General features: G+C 41.6%; 1 protein-coding gene across 2 annotated transcripts in view; it reads right to left on the bottom strand.

Annotated features, from left to right (window-relative positions):
• ZNF366 (zinc finger protein 366) overlaps positions 1–19,079 on the bottom strand; it is a 64,691-nt gene that overhangs the window by 42,196 nt on the left and 3,416 nt on the right. The window contains exon 1 of one of the 2 annotated variants that reach the window (XM_061393299.1): positions 2,086–18,063. The exons of the other annotated variant lie outside the window; for it this stretch is intronic. The gene's annotated coding sequence lies outside the window, so the exon portion shown is untranslated. Of the gene's footprint in view, positions 1–2,085; positions 18,064–19,079 lie in introns of those variants that run through there. 2 annotated transcript variants of the gene reach the window in all.

The raw sequence follows: 19,079 nt of genomic DNA, 5'->3' as shown, positions 1-19,079 counted from the left end.
GAACTTAGAGAGGGCATTACACCAGAAATTTAGACAGTGCTCTGGCAACCCAGGGCGACAAGTGACCTATACGCACACATTGCCTGTGGGTCCCAGCTGCCGGGCCTCATGACCGACCTTTGAGGTCACATTCCCTCTGAGTCGCTCCTCTGACCCTACCTACCCCTGCAGCAGATAGTCTCCATGATGCCAGCCAGAAGTAAATCTTGATGCCTACAGGTTGAGCAGCTGCACTGTTGTGGCTTTGCAATGTACTTTGTCCATGTGTTTATATCACTGTGCTCCCTGGGCCCCTCTGTGGCTCGGGTAGAGTGTGGGGCTCTTCCTGACACACAGAGGGCACAAGCTTTGCTTATAAATATTGACCCTCAACCTGTCCCAAAGGGAAGGACAAGAGGGCAAGGTTATATTACCACTAAAACCACCAGACATATTTAAACTATGATGGGAATTTTGTGCCTGGGGCTTTGTTCTGCTACAGTATTAAATAAGAATGGTGCAATCTTGAAGTTGAAGCAGGCATGTACATTTGTACCATGAAGGATACACAGTATTTAAGGGGGACGTTTGAAAATCCTGCCAGTAGGAGAACCTAAAAAAGTCTGGAAATCTCTCTTTTAAAAAAAATTTTATTATGGAAATACTCAAACTATAAGAATAGTAAAATGAATCTCCATGTCTCACACCAAGTTTGATTTATGACGAAGCTTATTTCATCTATACCCACCCACTCTGGTACCTCACAACTAGGATGATTTTGAAGTATATCCATGACAACTTATTGTTCCATCTATACCTATTTTAGGACATATCTCAAACATAAGCACTTTTCTCTTTAAACTTAGTTATAATGTAATATCTGCAAAAATCAAGTTTCCTTAATCATTAAATATCCAGTCAATATTCAAGTTTCTCTAGAAAATCCAACTTTTTGGCTTTGGAGTGAAAGACAGGTTTTTGAAATTTTGTCAATTTTAGCCAATTTTCCACCTCTCAGATGTCATAGACGAGTTTGGAAGGTTGAAAGGAAAGATCTCTTTGGGAGCTCTGATAATTAATATAAACAGAAGGAAAAACTATTTGGACTTCCTTCACCTGAAGTCAATGATTGTTAATACTGAAGAGGTTGTTACACATGATCCAGCCCCACCACACTTCCTTATTGTAAACCGAGGCACAGAGGAGTAAACTCTGTTCATCAAATTCACACCGCTAATTTATGACGAAGTCTTCAATTTTAAACTCTTAGAGGCTCTATTTAGGATCCTACTTATTTTGTTTTTTAAAATTGCTACAGAAGGACCTCTATGTCTAGGGCTTTGTGTGTGGATTTAAGCTCTGTGTGGCTACTCTGATGGTTTAGAGCTGTGCTGTCCAAATAAGTGCTCATCAGCTACATGTGGCTTTTGAGCACATGAAATATGAATAATCTGATTTGGGACTTGCTGTACATATAAAATACACACTGGATTTCAAAAATTCAATGAATAAAAGGCAAAATATCTCATTAATAATTATTCTGTTGATTAATGTTGAAATAACATTTTATTTATTGGGTTATAAAAAATAATGTTCAAATTAAGTTCATCTGTTTCTTTTTACTTTCTTATCATGGCTACTAGAAAATATAAATTTCTTTTTGGCTCACATTTCTATTGGACAACACTAGTTCAGAGATTATCTTTTCAATGCAGGATTCCATCAGTTCATTATACAGCCAGGCCCTGTGGCTGGAGAGACCTGGGAGAGGTCATCTATCCCACTGGTCTCTTAGCACTAAGGCTGGAAGCTAACCAAACCATCCAACAATAAATCTTATTTTTAAATATTTGTAGAACAATAAATCTCTTAACTTCCCATGGCTTGGTCTAACATTAGTGAGTCCTACAAGTAAGAGAGTCTTACATCTACTTGTATGAGTATTGTAAACAAAGCACTAGGATTTATTCTTGAACTATCCTTCCATCAACCTTCATGACTGATCTAAAAGTAAGTTCTACTTTCCAAATACCTCTCAGATCTCTACATTTATCCTCATCGTGACCTCCGCAAGCAACTGCCTGGTCCAGGCAGCCACGATCTCACCTGAGCCACTGCGTTGATCTCATTGTTGGTCTTCCACACCGTTCTTACTCCACCTTGGAAATCCATTCTCCACGTAGCAGTGCAGTAAGCTTCTCAGTGAGCACAGACAACCATGTCATTCCCCTCCTCAAAGGCCTCTAGTGCTTCCCATTTATTTCAGGATAAAATTCAAAATCTGAACGTGACCTTCAAGCTCAGCACGGTCTGATCCATTTCTTCAGCAGCACCTTGCCCACGTTCCCCACGCTGTCTGCATTTTACTCATATTGGTCTTCTCTCAGTTCCTCATCCCTATCATACTCCCCTCCCTTCAGAACCTCTGCACATGCAGTTCCCATCGCCTGTAATACTCTTGCTCTCCCTCCACCCTCTGTCGTCTGAACGATATCCATTTATTCAGATCCAGCTCAAAGCGTCCCTTCCTCAGCACTTCCTGACCAGGGCAGGTATACTAATGTCAACACGCAGCACAGATCAGAGCAGTCATTTTCATTTGTTTGTGTGATTATTCATTTAATGTCTAACTCCCTTTGTAAACTCTTTGCTCCATGATGGTGGTGAGCCCATTAGCTCACACTCACTATTGTATCCCACTATAGTGCCTGGCACATAACAGGCCCTCAATTAACAGGAAGGATAAAGGAAGAAAGGTGAGGTGGTTGTACCAATAAGAACCAACCCTGCCTCTTCTTTCTTTACTAGAGTGGAAAGGGAACACCCCTCATCACTGTTCCTTCACAGTTCATTAACATGCTCCTGGACAGACCACCTGAGTACCCCAGCTAAGGATTAAGTCACTTCAGTCATGTCCACCTCTTTGTGACCCCATGGACTGCAGCCTGCCAGGCTCCTCTGTCTATGGGATTCTCCAGGCAAGAATACTGGAGTGGGTTGCCATTTCCTTTTCCGGGGGATCTTCCTGACTCAGGGATCGAACCCATATCTCTTATGTCTCCTGCCTTGGCAGGCAGGTTCTTTACCACTAGCACCACCTGGGAAGCCCCCACCCCAGCTATGGATTAGCAAATTCTATGAGCTCTATTTTCAGTGTCCATCCAGAATGCAACCACCTCTACTACCTGTACTATGGTCCAAGCCACAGGTTTCTTCCAAGATCTTTGACCTTTACTTTGAAACAGATGAGAATTACCTTTTAATAGAACCACTCAACTCTCCTCCTTCACCCTTGGCTCCTCAAGGCCTACTCAACACGACAGTCAAATTGATTCTATTAAATGGAAGTCAGATCTTTTCACTCCCCTGCCTAAAACTCTCCAACAATCTTCGGGTTTAAAGTCTGAGCTCATCCTGGGGCCTGCAGGTTCTCCATGATGTCGTTACCCCTCTGACCTCATGTCCCACCGCACTCTCCCTTTCTTACTCCACTCTAAGCCTAACGGCCTCTGCTTGTTTCTTGCACACAACAGGCATTCTCCCACCTCACAGCCTTTGCACCTGCTGCTCTTTTTGCCTAGAAGCTCTTCTTCTGGATACCTACATGATTCTCTCTTTGCTTCCTTCCAGTTTTTGTTCAATATCACCTTTTCAATGAGGCCACCCTAATTCTGATCCCTCCACCCCACATTCCCTATTCTCTCTCCTTCCTTGTTTTATTTTTTCTCCGTATCTTCTAACAAATTATATAACTTATTTTACTCATTGTCCAATTCTCTCTACTAGAATGCAGACTCCATGAGGGCAGGAATGTTTGTTTTTTGTTTCCTGTTATACCCCCAGTGCCTAAAACAGTGTTTGTCAGGAGGTTGTTGCCAAATAAATGTCTGTTGACTCCAAGACTAAGGTTCAGTCCATGTACCTGAAAAACAGGTGGACTTGCAACCAGCCATCCAGCATGACCACACAGAGCTGGCCTGTTGTGTTAGGAGGGCCAGCTTGGCTCCACTTTGGAGCTATTTCAAGAGACTTGGAGGTTCCCTAAGCCCAGGTCAGCTGCTCACTGTCCCAGCTCAGTTCTGGTAACTGTGTGTAGGGCCAAGGAAGCAATCTGGCTCCAGGGAACATCTAAATAGCTCCTCCCCATGTTCTCCCACCTCCCCCTCCTCCATCCCCACCGCACACAAATATACCACACAGCCCTCTCCCTTTCCAAGGACACAACTCAGGCTATTTCTAAAACTGAGATTCTGATCCAAAACAGTAGCACATAGAGTATCTCCATGTGCACAGGAAAAGACAGGAGACCTCTGAGCAATTTCCTGGCCCCATATTTTTCCATGCCAGTAAATGAAGCCTTCTTTAGCTCGGGGAATCTCTCTCTGAACCAAGCCAATGCCTTAATGGCGCATTCCATTCCTTACTGCCCGGTCTTCTTTCTTTGTTCTTTTATTTTCCATTTTAAGTGATGGATGCCTGGATCCCTTCTGTCATCAAAACTTTGACAACCAGCTCTCCCGGGTGTTAACTACTAGTTAGGGTACACATAATGCTAATGGAGAGTTTCTTTCCTAAATAGGCATTTATTTAATAATACATAATACTTAAATTGCGCTCTCTGCCTTCAAAGAGTTTTGCAAACTTTACACTTCATTAAGCTGAGCAGCATTTGAGTTCCTGTTTTATGGCTGAGAACGGAGAAAAGTTAAACAATTTGCCTAAGGCTACAACTAGCTGTGCTTTGGACAAAGTACTTTGTCTTTTTTTAATGGATAAGGAAAATATAACCAATTTAAAAATGCAGTTATTTAACAACTGTCGTGATCAGTAAATTAGTCTTGAGTGCTTTCTGTGTTTTTTAAGACCATATTTGGGGTTCTTCCTTGGCTGTACTCATGCCTCCTTGTCTCCAGACACCACTTCACAGTTCCTCTTCTCCTTCCTCCCTGACTCCTACCCTTCCTCCTCTTCCTCGCTTTTTTTCTCTCCTGGCTCTTGGATAATTTAGCTTTTAGGAGGAACCAGCTCTACCCCAATCCTGATCCCTGTTCCTCTGGGACCTACTCTCAGGTGATAAGCATATTGTTGTTAGTGGATTAAGAAGGGTTTAAGTCAAGTTTCTATGGATGGAGAAAACCAAAGAATAAATTGTATAATATCTTTTTGGCTTATCAGTTTTAGTGGTGCGTAATTTAAAACATTTTAAATGCAAACAAATATGGATAGGTTATGGAGTAGAATGCAAAACCTAGGACAGGCTAAAGTCTGAAATTCTACCTATGGCAGATCACTTAGGATTTCCTTTCCAGATTTTTCTCTCCCATTAGCAGTACATGGATTAGAAAACTCTGACAAGAATTGATATAACGTGGCACTTCCTCTGAGCTCTCTGGACATGAAATATCAGGATTGATTTTCTAAGGGCTAGTAGAATCGGTCCTGTTATTTTATTGTTCCTTTGAGCAAGTAATTTTTTTTTAAGGCTGTCTTGAAGGTAATGAAGATAAGTTGGGGCATCTTTTCCTCTGAATCTTGAATATCCACCAGGCAGCATCTTTATTAAGCTAAGGGCAAAGTGGCCTTTTTCTCATCATTCAACAAATAAAAGCAGTAAGCAAAGAAACCTATGATACTTGAGACTATGATTAAAAAGAAAAATCTGGGACATGTGTTCAAAGATAAATTTCTATTACATAATAATTTCACACTGAACGTGTTGAAGACCTTTAAAGAGAATAAAAATATGTGAAATAAAGGCTAAGCCACAATGACTTGGATTTGGCTTTAACATGTCTGCCCCAAGGTGTACATGCCCTCGAGCCCCGAAGATACTTAAGCTCACGGCAGCATTTGGAGAAAAGGTACAGCAGCATGTATGTAACAAGAGTAAAGAGCTAAGGGCACAGAACCCCGCTCCCTCACCTACTAACTTCCCTGGGCCTCTCTTTTCTCAGCTATAACAACAGGATAATCACTCCTCATTTATCAAATATTTCTAGCTCTTCTCCTGAGCACATTGTCAGATTGCACCTCCCTACTCCCTTTACATATAGGCATGGCCATGTGACTAGCTTTGGTCAACAAAATGTGAGCCCAAGTGACGTGTGTCATTTCCTTCTGGAATCTTTGAGAATCAGTCCACGATTTCCATAATTTTCTTTTCCTCTACCATAGCAACCTGAAACATTTCCAGTATAGCTGTTCTGTCAGCCCAGGTCCTAAAGTTAACATGACCTAGGTCAAAGCCATTGTTGACTCACATAATGAATATGTAATGGAAGGGCGAGATAAATCCTTGTTTTCTTTCTTTTTTAAGCCATGGCAATTTAGAGTTTGCTTGTCATTGAAGCATTACCTAGTCTATCCAGACTAATACACTACTTCATTGATCTGGGGAAAGATTAAAAACAGACACCTAATAGCAATATTCATGGCACATAGCAAGTGCTAGATAAAAGCTAGTTCTTTCCTTTCTTACCAAATTTCTCTGCTGTGGGATCCTTCTCAGCTCTTCCTTAGCAGCCCTGAGATGGTTGTTTCCAGTTTGAGAAGAATGAAAATAAACTTTAAGACTTCTTAAAGCATCCCCTCATACCCTTTAAGAAAATGAGAGAGCCCTTGAGAGGTGCAGAGTTGGGAATTCCCATAATGAGAAGAGAAGCTCCTCTCTGTGTGTCTTATCAAGGAAATCAGCCATAAAGTAAAACCAATGAACTCTGAAAATTTCCCACCGCAGAGAATGCTCTACCTGAAAGCAATATGGTGCTGCGAAGGAGTTGGCATCAAGGGCACAGACCTTTTGTAGGGATTTGGTTCTGACTTTTCTGTAACAGGCTATCTGTACTAGAGCAAGGTCAGGGCCTTGATCTACTCAGTACCTGCTTTTCTGACATTTTGGGGAGAAGGACGAAGATGGTCAGACCTCAAACTTTTAGCTTTTTCCTCACTGGCTTCTTGAGAGGTCTCTCCCTTCCTTTGCCTGATCCAGGCTGTGACTTCATGAGTCTGAGAGGAGAAGCCAATGGGCCACTGCTGCTCATTTAGTCCAATCAGTTCAGTTCAGGTGCTCAGTCATGTCTGACTCTTTGTGACCCCATGGACTGCAGCACACCAGGCTTCCCTGTTCATCACCAACTCCCAGAGCTTGCTCAAACTCACTTAGACTTAATCATTAACAACTCATTGAATTAGATCATCAACCTTGTACTTTTTTAGGGTGTTTGACTCCACATTGGAAGAGAAAAGTTCCTACTAAATTTACTCTAGTAAATTTAGTTTCCTTCTAAATTTACTCTAGTAAATTTAGTCTTTGAGACCTATCCAGAGGGTAAATCTAAGTGATCCATTTAGAAGGCATTCATTAGGGCTGTGGTTCTCTACACTGTTCAAATTCTTGAGAATAGAAGAAGGAAAGAGGAAGGGAGTATATATGAGACAGAGCTGAATAAGACCTCCACCTCTGCAGTCTCTTCCAGAAATTAGAGGCAAGCAAGAACCTCTATTTCAGAACCTTCAGTGAGAGATGAGATATGCAGAAAAATAGGAAATGTGACCAAGGGGCACATTCCTTCAGAAGATTCGTATTAAGCATCTGTGGAAGGAGAGGCACTGTGCTGGGCAGAGTCATAGTCCGGACTTTCTCGAGGGGAGCTGTTTCGTGAGGCTTCCCTGCAGAACTCTAACATCCCTGCCCTCCCCCAACTACTGGGTGCCAGGAGTACCCCCTGGTCACTGTGATAACCAAAAGGCACCCTCCCTGCTTCCAGACGCCTGGGGGTAGGGGTGGTAGTGGAATGCACTGTCCCCAGTTGAGCACTACTGAACCTGAGTCAGATAGCTGCTGGCAGCGCTGCATTAGAAGCCTCTCCAACGGGCGTAAAGGGCCCCAGTGACAGCAGAAGGATCCGAAGAGAAGCCCACCCGAGGCCTCCTTCCTCCCCTGAGGTGACGCTCTCTGTCTACATCTTACCCTGTTTTATGGACCCAAATTTCCAAATGAGGCAGGACCAGCTTTGAAGTGCTGGTAGTTCTGAAGAGACTTTCAATTTAACTGGAGTTTGGGGAATGAATAGAATTATTAGAAGAAAGAGGAAGAAGCTATAAAAGGTGCAAATTGGTTAGAAAGAACCCCTAGACATCACTTGATACTAAACCAGTTGGCTATTAGGTGTCAATGGGGCCCTTTGGAGCTAGCCCACAGCCCCATGGGGAGAGCTTAGACGGCTGAAGGCACCTCACGTTGGGGTCATGTTGCATGGCCACCTCAGGGGTCTGGCATATACTTATGTCAGCTCACAACCTTCTTCCTCATTTTTGGATTGCATTCACTAGAGAAAGGGGGAGGATGAAGAGAGAAAGGGAAACTAACATTTACTGAGCATGTAGTATGGTCAGATAGAGTGCTAGGAATGTTCCAACCTTCTATGTCACAGAGAGGCTGAGTGAGGTAGAAGGAGCATAAACTAGGAAGGTAGGCTGCCAGGGGTTTGAATTCTATGTCTTCATTTACCAACTGTGAGCAGTTAATCTCTGAGGCTCAGGTTTCTCATATGGAAGCAAAATAAACAAGAAAGAAAACCACCTCACAAGGTTAATTCTGAGATTTCATAAAATAAGACGTATAAAACACCTGACCAAAAACCAAAACCAAAACACTCAATAAATAATAACTATACTAGTATTTTTTGGTTTCCTAACAACACTGGTAAGAAGAGATTCTCATGGTCATAAAGAGGAAGGAGAAGGACCTGAAACAAGATTAGGGCTGGAAGTTTAGAAAAATGATAACACAAATCAATAATTCTCATTCTAAGTTCTTTGTTTTTTACTCCAGGCCTTTTCATCTGGACCTCCTGAGGGAAAATTTAAGCAATTGCTCTAGACCTGAAATGGGCCTCAGAGAGCCCTGGTTATGCACTGGCCGAACCATTGGGATGGAGGGGAGGGGTTTCTGCATCAAATGTTGCAGACAGAGACACAGTGGGGAGCATGCAGAGGGGTGCGGCCTGCTGGAGGGGAGACAGAAAACCCCACCTTCCTGAGGTGGCTGACGAGACCAGCGTCTCAAGAAGGAGGTGTGTGGAGGTCTGGGGATTTGATGCCTTCTACTTGAATTCTTTGAAGAACCGACACATGGAAGGACTGGATTTGTTTTGTGTGGTCCCAGTGAGTAGAAACGGAGAAGACAATGGCACCCCACTCCAGTACTCTTGCTTGGAAAATCCCATGGGCGGAGGAGCCTGGTAGGCTGCAGTCCATGGGGTTGTGAAGAGTCGGACACGACTGAGCGACTTCACTTTCACTTTTCACTTTCATGCATTGGAGAAGGAAATGGCAACCCACTCCAGTGTTCTTGCCTGGAGAATCCCATGGACGGGGAAGCCTGGTGGACTGCTGTCTATGGGGTCACACAGAGTTGGACACGACTGAAGTAACTTAGCAGCAGTAGCAGTAGCAGTGAGTAGAAATAGGGTCAATGGATGGAGGTGAATATAGAAAGCTCAAATTGGGTTTTATTCATGTAGTGTCCATAGCACCAGCATAGAGCCTTGCCCACATGGGACAGCCAAGGGTGAGTAGCTGCTAGGATTATTATTGCCTGGCCTTGGGACAAGCACCCAACTTGGAAAAGCCGATTGTATCTGCACTGGCCCATATGCTTGACACCTTTGTTAGAAAAAACTATGTCAGCCAGCAGTGATACTCAGGGTGGCCCATTTTTAAAAGTCTAGTGAGGGCTTCTTTTTTCCTGCCGTCAACACCTCATTTTGCAAACACTGAAAAAAAGAAAAACAGAAAAACTTTCTATCTGGCTCAAAGGTTGTTTATGGAATAAAGCTAAATAACTATCCATGGGATGACCTGGAAGTGAAATTTTAAGCTAGATAAACATTGAGCCTGCTATGAAAGGTCATTCTAACTTCCTTTGACCCTCTCATAACTGTGATCCTCAGCATTTTGGTTTGTGGCAAGAAAGCAATGCTTTTCTCCTCCCATCTAGACGGTCTACTGGTCTTGTTTCCTCTTATAGTTTTTGATGAGGAATAAAGCCTGTACTTGACATGAGCTCCAAGCCCAGACTTTTCCTGCCTGATCCATTAAATGCATATTTTGATGAACCTAATGCATAAAATTGATAGATTTGTAAAGGCTACCGGACCAGAAGATATAGAAACCTCATCATCTCTCTATCTCAAGCTCACTGAAGCGAATACTCTGAAATGCAGCATCTGCATAAAAACCCTGCCTGTAACTGAAGAGATGTGGAGGAGAAGTTATATGGATCTGGATTGCCCTTGCTGCCTGCGCCACGTTTTCACTTTTCATTAATTCATCCCAAAAAAGGTCCATCAGGTTCCAACTCTGTGACAAGAACAGTGCCAAGCGGTGCCACAGCAACCACCACACTTGCTGAATGTTTCTTATGGAGCAAGAATGTGTAAGTTATCACGTGTATTAACTCATGGGACCTCACAGCATCCTCTGAGGTAGGCTCTACACTTTCCCCCACTTTGCCAGTAAGGAAACTGGTACACAAATAGGTTAAGCAGATTGCTCCAGGTCACACAGGTCACAAAGGAAGGAACCAGGAGGCTTTGGGGAGATAGTTGTTAGACAAAGGAAGAGATTAAACAGTAATGACTACTTCCAGACACTTTCTATCTAGACTTCTATCAAATGTACAAACTTGCTATAGGTAGCAGTTCTGGAGTGGAAAATTTCACTTATACCAGAAGACCTAGATTATTCAAAGCACCTCCATATAATTTATTGGAAAACCCCAGCTTTGGTCTACAGACAGTGGTTTCCAGGTTTCTCAGCATGATTCCCTTTGTAAATTTCATAAATTCCATAACTAACTAACTAAACTCATTTTGCAAATCCCCAGTAAAAATACAAAATAACCAAAAGCTATTTTTAATTCAGTAACTAAAAATTTTACATTAATTTTACATTTTACATTAATTTATATTTCATTAATTACCATGCTATAAAGAACCATATTTGAAAGCAGAGGTACATATACTTTCAAAACATTAGTTAGTGTACAAACAGTAGACATTTGACATCCAAGTAGAGACCCCTTAACTCCTTGCAATAACTCCATAGACCCTGCAGATTCACAGAGCTGCATGATTTCTGCTGAATCATCCATCATCTCTCAGTTTTAGTCTACTCATCTTTAAAGCGGGGATAATAAGAACTTTTACAAAGAATCTCAGAGAGGATTAAGATGAGACCAACAAGAATTTGGAGGGTTCTTGTCTGAGGAAGTACAAAAATTGTTAAAAAACAGTCTCTGACAAATATGGTTCCAATGTAGTTAGGGAGAACAGACACATGAAAGAATTAGTAAGCAGGGCAACCCATTAAGCTAAACTATGTCTGGAAGCTTCTAGAATGTGATCTAATAACATATAAGGCATACAAAGGAAGATACTTTGAATAATCCAGGTCTTCTGGCAGCAATGAGTTTTCCACTCTTAAACTGCTACCTATAGCAAGTCTGTACATCTGGTAAAAGTCTAGATAGAAAGTGTCTGGAAGTAATCATTGTGGTTTAATCTCTTCCTGTGTCTCTTTCCTTATATATATGTAAGATGTACGTAGAGAGGGTTCACTATCACCTTACACACAGAAGGGAAATTCAGTTGATGGAAAAGCCATCAGATATTTTTTATTGTTTTTGCCAGAGGTCTGCTGTCCATGGCTGGGACCCTTGAAGTTACAGAGACGCACAGGTTGGCTGGGTTTAGATTCATCCCTTGCTGTGCTGCACTGAGACTAAAGCTGGGAAACAGGGACATATGCACATCATAGTGATGGAAGATTTTGGTCTGGTTTGGTTTGGTTTGAAACTGCAACTCATATTTATTAAATGCCTAACATGGACAGGAAGTTATACTATGGCCCTAATATTAATATTTAATGATAGTTTGATCCAAATGTAATTTAAGGCACATTTTTCATGCAAATTGAAACTTGCTGCTTAACTGGCTCAACTCCCAGCATAATGTTACATACAATCTTGCAGTTTTACAGCCTGCATTCATCATATTTTCAGGATATAATTGACTCCAGGGCATAGAATTTTGGAAGAAGTTTCCCTCAATGACACTGACTTGGGGGCAGCAGAAATTACTCCAGCCTCTCCCTTTATTCTTGTTGGGTTGAAAAAAAAAAAAAAACCCTTCAATCATCCCAGCATTCCAAGTTCATGATGCTAATGAGTACACAATTTGATAACTTAGATGCCTCTCTTCCCTCCTCCCCCAAGAGAGTTTCAGGTCCTGTGGGTAGGAGGGAAAGTTCAGATTACTAATTAAAAGAGCTAACATTTATTGACTATTACTATGAGGCAGGCAATGTGAGTAAGCAGTTGCATGAATTATCACTCTTAATCCTCACAACAAACCCTAAGAGGATGGTGCTATTTTATACCTGTCATGCAGATGAAAAAATTAAACTATGCATGATCACACTACTGGCGAGCGAGAGGGTAGGGACTTGATCTCAAGTAGCTGCCCCCAGAGCAGGGGTTGTAACCACTCCTCTATACTGCCTTGCCACCCGCCCTCATACCTGGCTTCCAGGACTGTTTACTCACCCTGGTTGACACTCATATTTCACATGTTGCCAAGGGAATAGGGACACTATAAATTAAGAGGCAACTGAAGGAGAAGGAACATAGCCTCTGGCTGTGGCTTTATATATGGCATTCGGTGACATGCTGGCAGGGAAAGGACAAGAGGAATGTAGATGGATGTGAAGTGACCATCCTTAAGGAAATTATCAGAACATGGAACTTAAAATCAGAAGCATTTTCATTATGTATCGATATGTACTTAATTGATCCAATCCCTTATTGATGAACAATTATGCTATACTAATCTTATTTTTTAATCTTGCATTGTAGGTATATCTTTTTACATCATCTAAGTATATTTGTAAGATAATTTCTAAGAAGAGTCACTTTTACATTATTATAGACACTCACAAATTGCTCTCTACAGTGAAGTTTTACTAATTCTCCATTCCACCATCTACGTATGACAGTACTCTCCAGATCCACAGAAACAAATATGCCAACAAGGGCCTCAACTTTTGTTTCATCAAGTAGGTAAAAAATGGTATCTCATAGTTTTAATTTGCATTTATTTATTATGAATAAAAGACTCTTGAGAGTCCCTGGACAGCAAGGAGATCAAACCAGTCAATCCTAAAGAAAATCAACCCTGAATATTCACTGGAAGAACTGATGCTGAAGCTAAAGCTCCAAGACCTTGGTCACCTGATGCAATAACTGACTCATTGGAAAAGACCCTGGTGCTGGGAAAGGTTGAAGGCAGGAGGAGAAGGGGACGACAGAGATGAGATGGTTGGATGGCATCACTGACTTAGTAGACATGAATTTGAGCAAACTGTGGGAGATAGTAAAGGACAGGAAAGCCCGGTGTGCTGCAGTCCATGGGGTCACAAAGAATCGGACACAACTGAGCAACTGAGCAACGACAACATATTATCTTTTGTTTTTCGCATGTTTAAGAACTAACTACATTTCATTTAATATGAAATGTGTTTCATGTCATCTGCCCATTTTCTGGTCATATTAAGTTCTTTGTGATATATTTGTTTAGAATTTTCCCCCTAGTTTTTTATTTGCTATTTTGATCTTGCTTATTGAATTTGGGCCCTATAGAAGCATTTTAACTTTAATGTATAACAAGTGTTAAGGCTTTTAGATAAAACTAGAAAGACTTTTCCTACTTTGAGATTTAAAAAAAAATCTGCCATTTTCCTATTATTTTTATGTTTTTATTTTTAACATTTTAAATCTTTGATCTAGCTTGAATTTTACGAAATAAAGAACAGATATAAGTTGGTTTTCTCTCTAGGTGTCCCAACAATTAGTTACATAATCTAACTTTCCTCTCTGATATGCAATGCATTTTTGTCGTATATTAAATTTCCATATGTTTTTAGGTTCACTCACTTGCCTTCTGTCCATGTGTCAATGAGCACATTCAAGCCTCTATCACTAACTCAGAGTTTAGCTTTCTCTTCTGTATTAATAACATTCTCAAATCGACACACAATAAGTTAATGGAACACTATGAATTTCTTGCAATAACACAAGTCCTCTCTTCTCCTCCACTGCCACTAGCTAACAAAATTCAGGGATCTTTTTTTTTATCATCACTAGGAAAAATTTAATTACAATAGTAAATCTATATGAAAGTACAGGGGACTGAGAATCAGATACTACATTCTTGGTCAAATAAACAATTAGGGGTTAATCCACAGTTTCCTTTTATAAGAGCCAGTGATTTTGGATAGTCTCTATGTATCTGTGTTTATACACATGTGTGTAAAGCACATGTGCCATGAACAGAAGAGATAACACATTATTAAGTAAACCAACACTGTCTCCCAAAAAATCCACATTGGTTGAAGGCAAATACACTTGGCATTTTCCATCCTAATCCTTCTGGGGTAGGATCTGCTCACAACTGAATGTCCTTCCTAACTGTAGACACCAAGTATGTGATACCACAATTCCTTTCCTAGGAGGCTCCGAAAGAGCAAGAGGAGCTAGTGTAAAGTGTGAGACATCTGAGCACTTAAAGCTTGTGCAGACACACCAAAATGATGTATTACTGAGCTGCACCTTCTTTTCCAAAACCTAGGCTCTTCTCTCCTTCTCCAACATCCTCATTAAGACTCATGGCCTAGGCTACAGCCAGCAGATAAGAATTCTCCACCCCGGGGGGTTGTGTAGACAACGCTGGGCGCAGAGGAGCTGTGGGCATGTGGGAGGAGACAGCAGCTTGCTTGCTGCATTGTGTACTGGCCATCTCCTAAGTGTTGAGAAAGACCACGATTGCCCCGCTCTCTTAAAAAATCCAGTAGGGGCTAGGATTCTGGATATACCGAGAAGTAACCTTGTAGAGCTTTTTGCTTGTTCTTCACCCTAAGAGTTCAGGTTCTAAAAGTTCAGAAGCCCCACCTTGATGGATTAAGTATGGTGCTCCTTATAGCACCTTCAAAGTTTTCATTTCATACATTTTTCAGGATAAGAAAGATCCCTCTTTGTACATTTTTTTTTTAACTGAAAAAGCTACTAGGTGTGGAGGGAAGGAGAGGAAGCTCCACTATGCTATGGGGAAGAAAACCACCTGAATTAGAAAAACAGCAAGAGACAAGTAGTGGCTTTTGTGGTGGGTGTTCCATAAAACAGCACCGAAAACTCAAAGTTCTTTCTCTCCCTACACTTCCTGTGGAAGAGGGCCAGAGGGGCTCGATTAAGGGGGAGAAGCCACTACCTCCATCCAGGCAGAGGCGTTTTGTCCGGGCCCAAGCCAACCAGAGGCTATTCCGGTCCTCTCCCTTGCAATCTTCCGGCCCGGCTTCCTTTCCCCACCCCTCCAACAATAGCCCCCTCTTGATTTCTGTTCTAAGCCAGAACGGTGAGTCCCCAGTGCAGAGGAAGCTCTAAGGATTCTTTCAAACTGGGAAGAGTGAGGGGTGTGTGCTGGCATCTGCTCCTGGGCGGTGATGCTGGGGACCCGCCCCTCTTTTCCCAGAGGTGGGTAGCAGGGGGTCTCTTGTCCCCGTCCTCTAGCTTTCAAAGGAAGAAGCTGGCAGAATACCTCTTTTTCCTGGAAGAAGATAATCTGAGATACTCTATCTTGTACTATTGCATTTAAATATTTTTTCAAACTGCTGAAAAAGCTGGACACCTTTTTGGAATGATGTTCCCCATACTTGTCACTGCCCCTGCTAGGTCTTCCTTAAGCCACAAGATGATACCACAAGGAAGATGCTCCCTTCTGAGGCCCCTCCCCAGATTTATCAGAGCTGGAGAAGTGTCTAGGAATCTATCCCAGTGACTCTGATGTTCGGCTCTCAGAACACACTTGAATAACAATACCCCAGACCTTTACTCTCTGAGATTATCAGGGTCCCTTTGTATGGTATCACATTGCTAGTTGAGACCATAAAAGTCATGCCTAATGTTGCTCAGAGCTGAATAGACTTGAAGTTTGTCCAGTAACACCATTATCCAAGAGGGAGTAATGCTGTTTTGGACAAGTTCAGAGTTTATGAAAGGGCTTTGTAACTCCATAGGACAGGGACCTATGTCAATCTGTGTATACAACAGATCAAAACCCTAAGGCAGTGCTGCTCATACATGAATGTGCACCTGAATCATATGGAGATCATGTTAAAATGCCAATTCTGATTCAGGGGGTCTGGGATACAGCCTGAGATTCTGCTTTTCTAACAAATTCCCAGGTGATACCATACTGTTGGTTGACTACATTTGAGGAACACTGCCATAAGGGATGGGCTTCCACGATGGATCAGCAGTAAAGAATCTGCCTGCAGTGCAGGAGACGTGGGTTCGACCCCTAGTTCAGGAAAATTCCCTGGAGGAGGAAATGGCAACCCACTCCAGCATTCTTGCCTGGAGAATCCCATGGACAGAGGAGCTTGGTGGGCTACAGTCTGCGTGTGTGTGTGTGGGGGGGGTCACAAAGCAACATGACTGAGGATGCATGCACACCTTAAGGGATACTTAATTAAAAAAAAAGTTATCAGCTGCTTCCTCTTTAATGAGAAACCTGAAAACAAGCAACATCAATTCAGTGACCTTGCGTAAATCATTTACTTTTTCTAGCTTATCTGTTAAACAAGGTAGGTGCCTTTCCTCATCTCTAAAGTGGGGGAGAATACAGCGCCTACTTCTTAGAATGGGAGGGTTAAGTGAAATAATGTACGTAAAGTTCTTGGCAGGCCCCAGACTTGCTAAAAACTCTTCCATAAATGCTGCGGGTGGTGGTGGTGCTCTTGTGGTTATCTCATTCCCCATTAATACCAGTGGCCATCACAGAATGAGGTCAAAGTGGGGCCGTGACAGATCATAGGGAAAGAGAAGGGGAAGAATTCCTTTGTGTGGTCCTGGTATTTGGCACCAAAGAGATAGGCTTTACCAATGAGAGGTCTTAACAACTAAGACAGCAAAGTTGTTATCACATTTATACATATATTTACCACTTTTACATTTGCCATGTAAGTGCAAAACTGCCACAGGCCAGTATTTGTTCGTTTTGGCTGTCTCCAGTGCCTAATTATATAAAGGAAAGGGTATTGTGCACCACAAGGATATCATGTTTCCCTCCCTGAATTCACTCCTTCATGTTTGTGTAAACTCAACCCAAGTGGCATCCCTTTAACTTGGATTTACAGCCCTGCCTGTAAAAACCAGAGAGCACTGAGCATTTCCTACAAGGCTAAATCCTGGCTCACGACTGCCTCAGTCAAGGAAAAACAAATGACCACACTCTCTCTCGCCAAAAACAATGTGCTAACCCATCATCTGCCCAGAAAAGAAATGGAAAACAAAATGCAACCAACAGTCTTTTCTGTGTATCTGGTAAATGTTTATCACCCACGAACAAGTGGGTAGGGTCCTTACCAAGATGACACATTACCATACACGTAGCAGCCCCAGGGATGTGATGGAGGAGTAAGCCATTCAGTCAATTCAGGTGGGGAATAAACATGTCAAGCCGGCAGTTTGGCAATGTCCAGAATCCCAGAGAGTTTGCCTGATTTTTAACTTACTAACTGCTGTGTTTAGTATTAACGAAAAGTGGCATGTTTCACTCTACAGCCCACTTATTTACCATTCGTTCAACAAATATTTTGTGCATCTATTATATATTCTAGGCTGTACGCTTACAGCAGTGAACAAAAGAAGGCCCTGTCCTCATGATGCTTACTTTCTAGTGAATTTATGTATTATACATAACTTCTGATGAAGATAAGCTCTTATTCTTTTATCTAAATGCATTTGATATTTGAATAGTTAAAAAGAATAGCCATCATCAGGCTAGCTGTTTCTGACAGTGCACATCAAAGTATCTGCTGTCTCTCTGTCACGTGGAGAACTATATCCATCGCTGCTCTACTTATTAGCCACACAAAGTTTTCTTTTGATAGCAGATTAAACATGACTTGTGGGTGCTGGTTTTTCAAACACCATTATCAATCTTTCACCTTTCCATGTCAGTATTAACTTAAGGACAGGGATCTAATTTCTAATAAAGGTTCAGCAAAACACACATTGTGTGAAAATAAAACCAAAATAAAAAGTGAAAATAAAACCAAAAAACTTATATAAAGAATCTTGTATTTAAAGAATCTATATTCTTTAAAGTGAATATGAAAACAGTATCTGTGTTTTCTTTGATTAAAGAAAGAATGCATGCTCACTATACGAGACAAATAATATATAAATGCATAAATCAAAAAGCACTATTCATATAGAATTCCAATATTTATCATTGTAAGTAATTGCTCTTTATAATATATGTCATTGTAGAATATTGATCAGATTGGTTGCATATTCCTTACTCCATAAAACTAACAGCTTCTAGAATAACAATTGATATATTTGAAACTAATTTCTAAAGAGAACAACCAATGCCGAATAGGAATTATGCTTAAAAGTATGGTTCTTAGAACAAAAATGTAAAAATACATTTTAACGTCAATGCAATCCTGAAGAAGATAGAACAAAACAGTCATCACCCATTTTAGAAAATCACAGGATGTCAGCATGAGAGTCTTACAGATCATCTAGTACAGTGGGCAAAAGAGTGTGAACAAGTCCCAGATGAATTCTAATACACACTCACACACACAGTCGCCCTTGAGAGTCACTGGTGTCATCCAACTTCATCATTTTACAGAGAAAACCGAGGTCCAAGCAAGTGCAGACCTGTCAGGTCATACGTGGAGAGGGCAGCAGAGGTTGGCAGAAGCGCCCTGACTCCAGTCTGGTCTTTGTTCTCTTATCCTAAGCCACCTGAGAAGACGCTTGTTTTGCACTTCAGGGTAGAACAACACAGCTGCAATCTACTCTCCAAAGGTTAAGTTCTCCAAGCGAGTCTCTATTGTATGAGGGCCTCTGACTCTAACAAAGGAGCCTCAACGGTTCGGGACATTGGTGGTCGATTTCTGGTCGTTTTTGTGGTTGTGTTTTGCTCTGGTAAAGTGGAGAGGGAAGTTTAACTAAGTTTAAGTATCATTAT

This window comes from Bos javanicus, chromosome 20, assembly GCF_032452875.1.
Source record: "Bos javanicus breed banteng chromosome 20, ARS-OSU_banteng_1.0, whole genome shotgun sequence".
Classification (NCBI taxonomy): domain Eukaryota; kingdom Metazoa; phylum Chordata; class Mammalia; order Artiodactyla; family Bovidae; genus Bos; species Bos javanicus.
The sequence above is the reverse complement of the archived record's forward strand: the minus strand, read 5'-3'. Positions and strand labels throughout refer to the sequence as shown.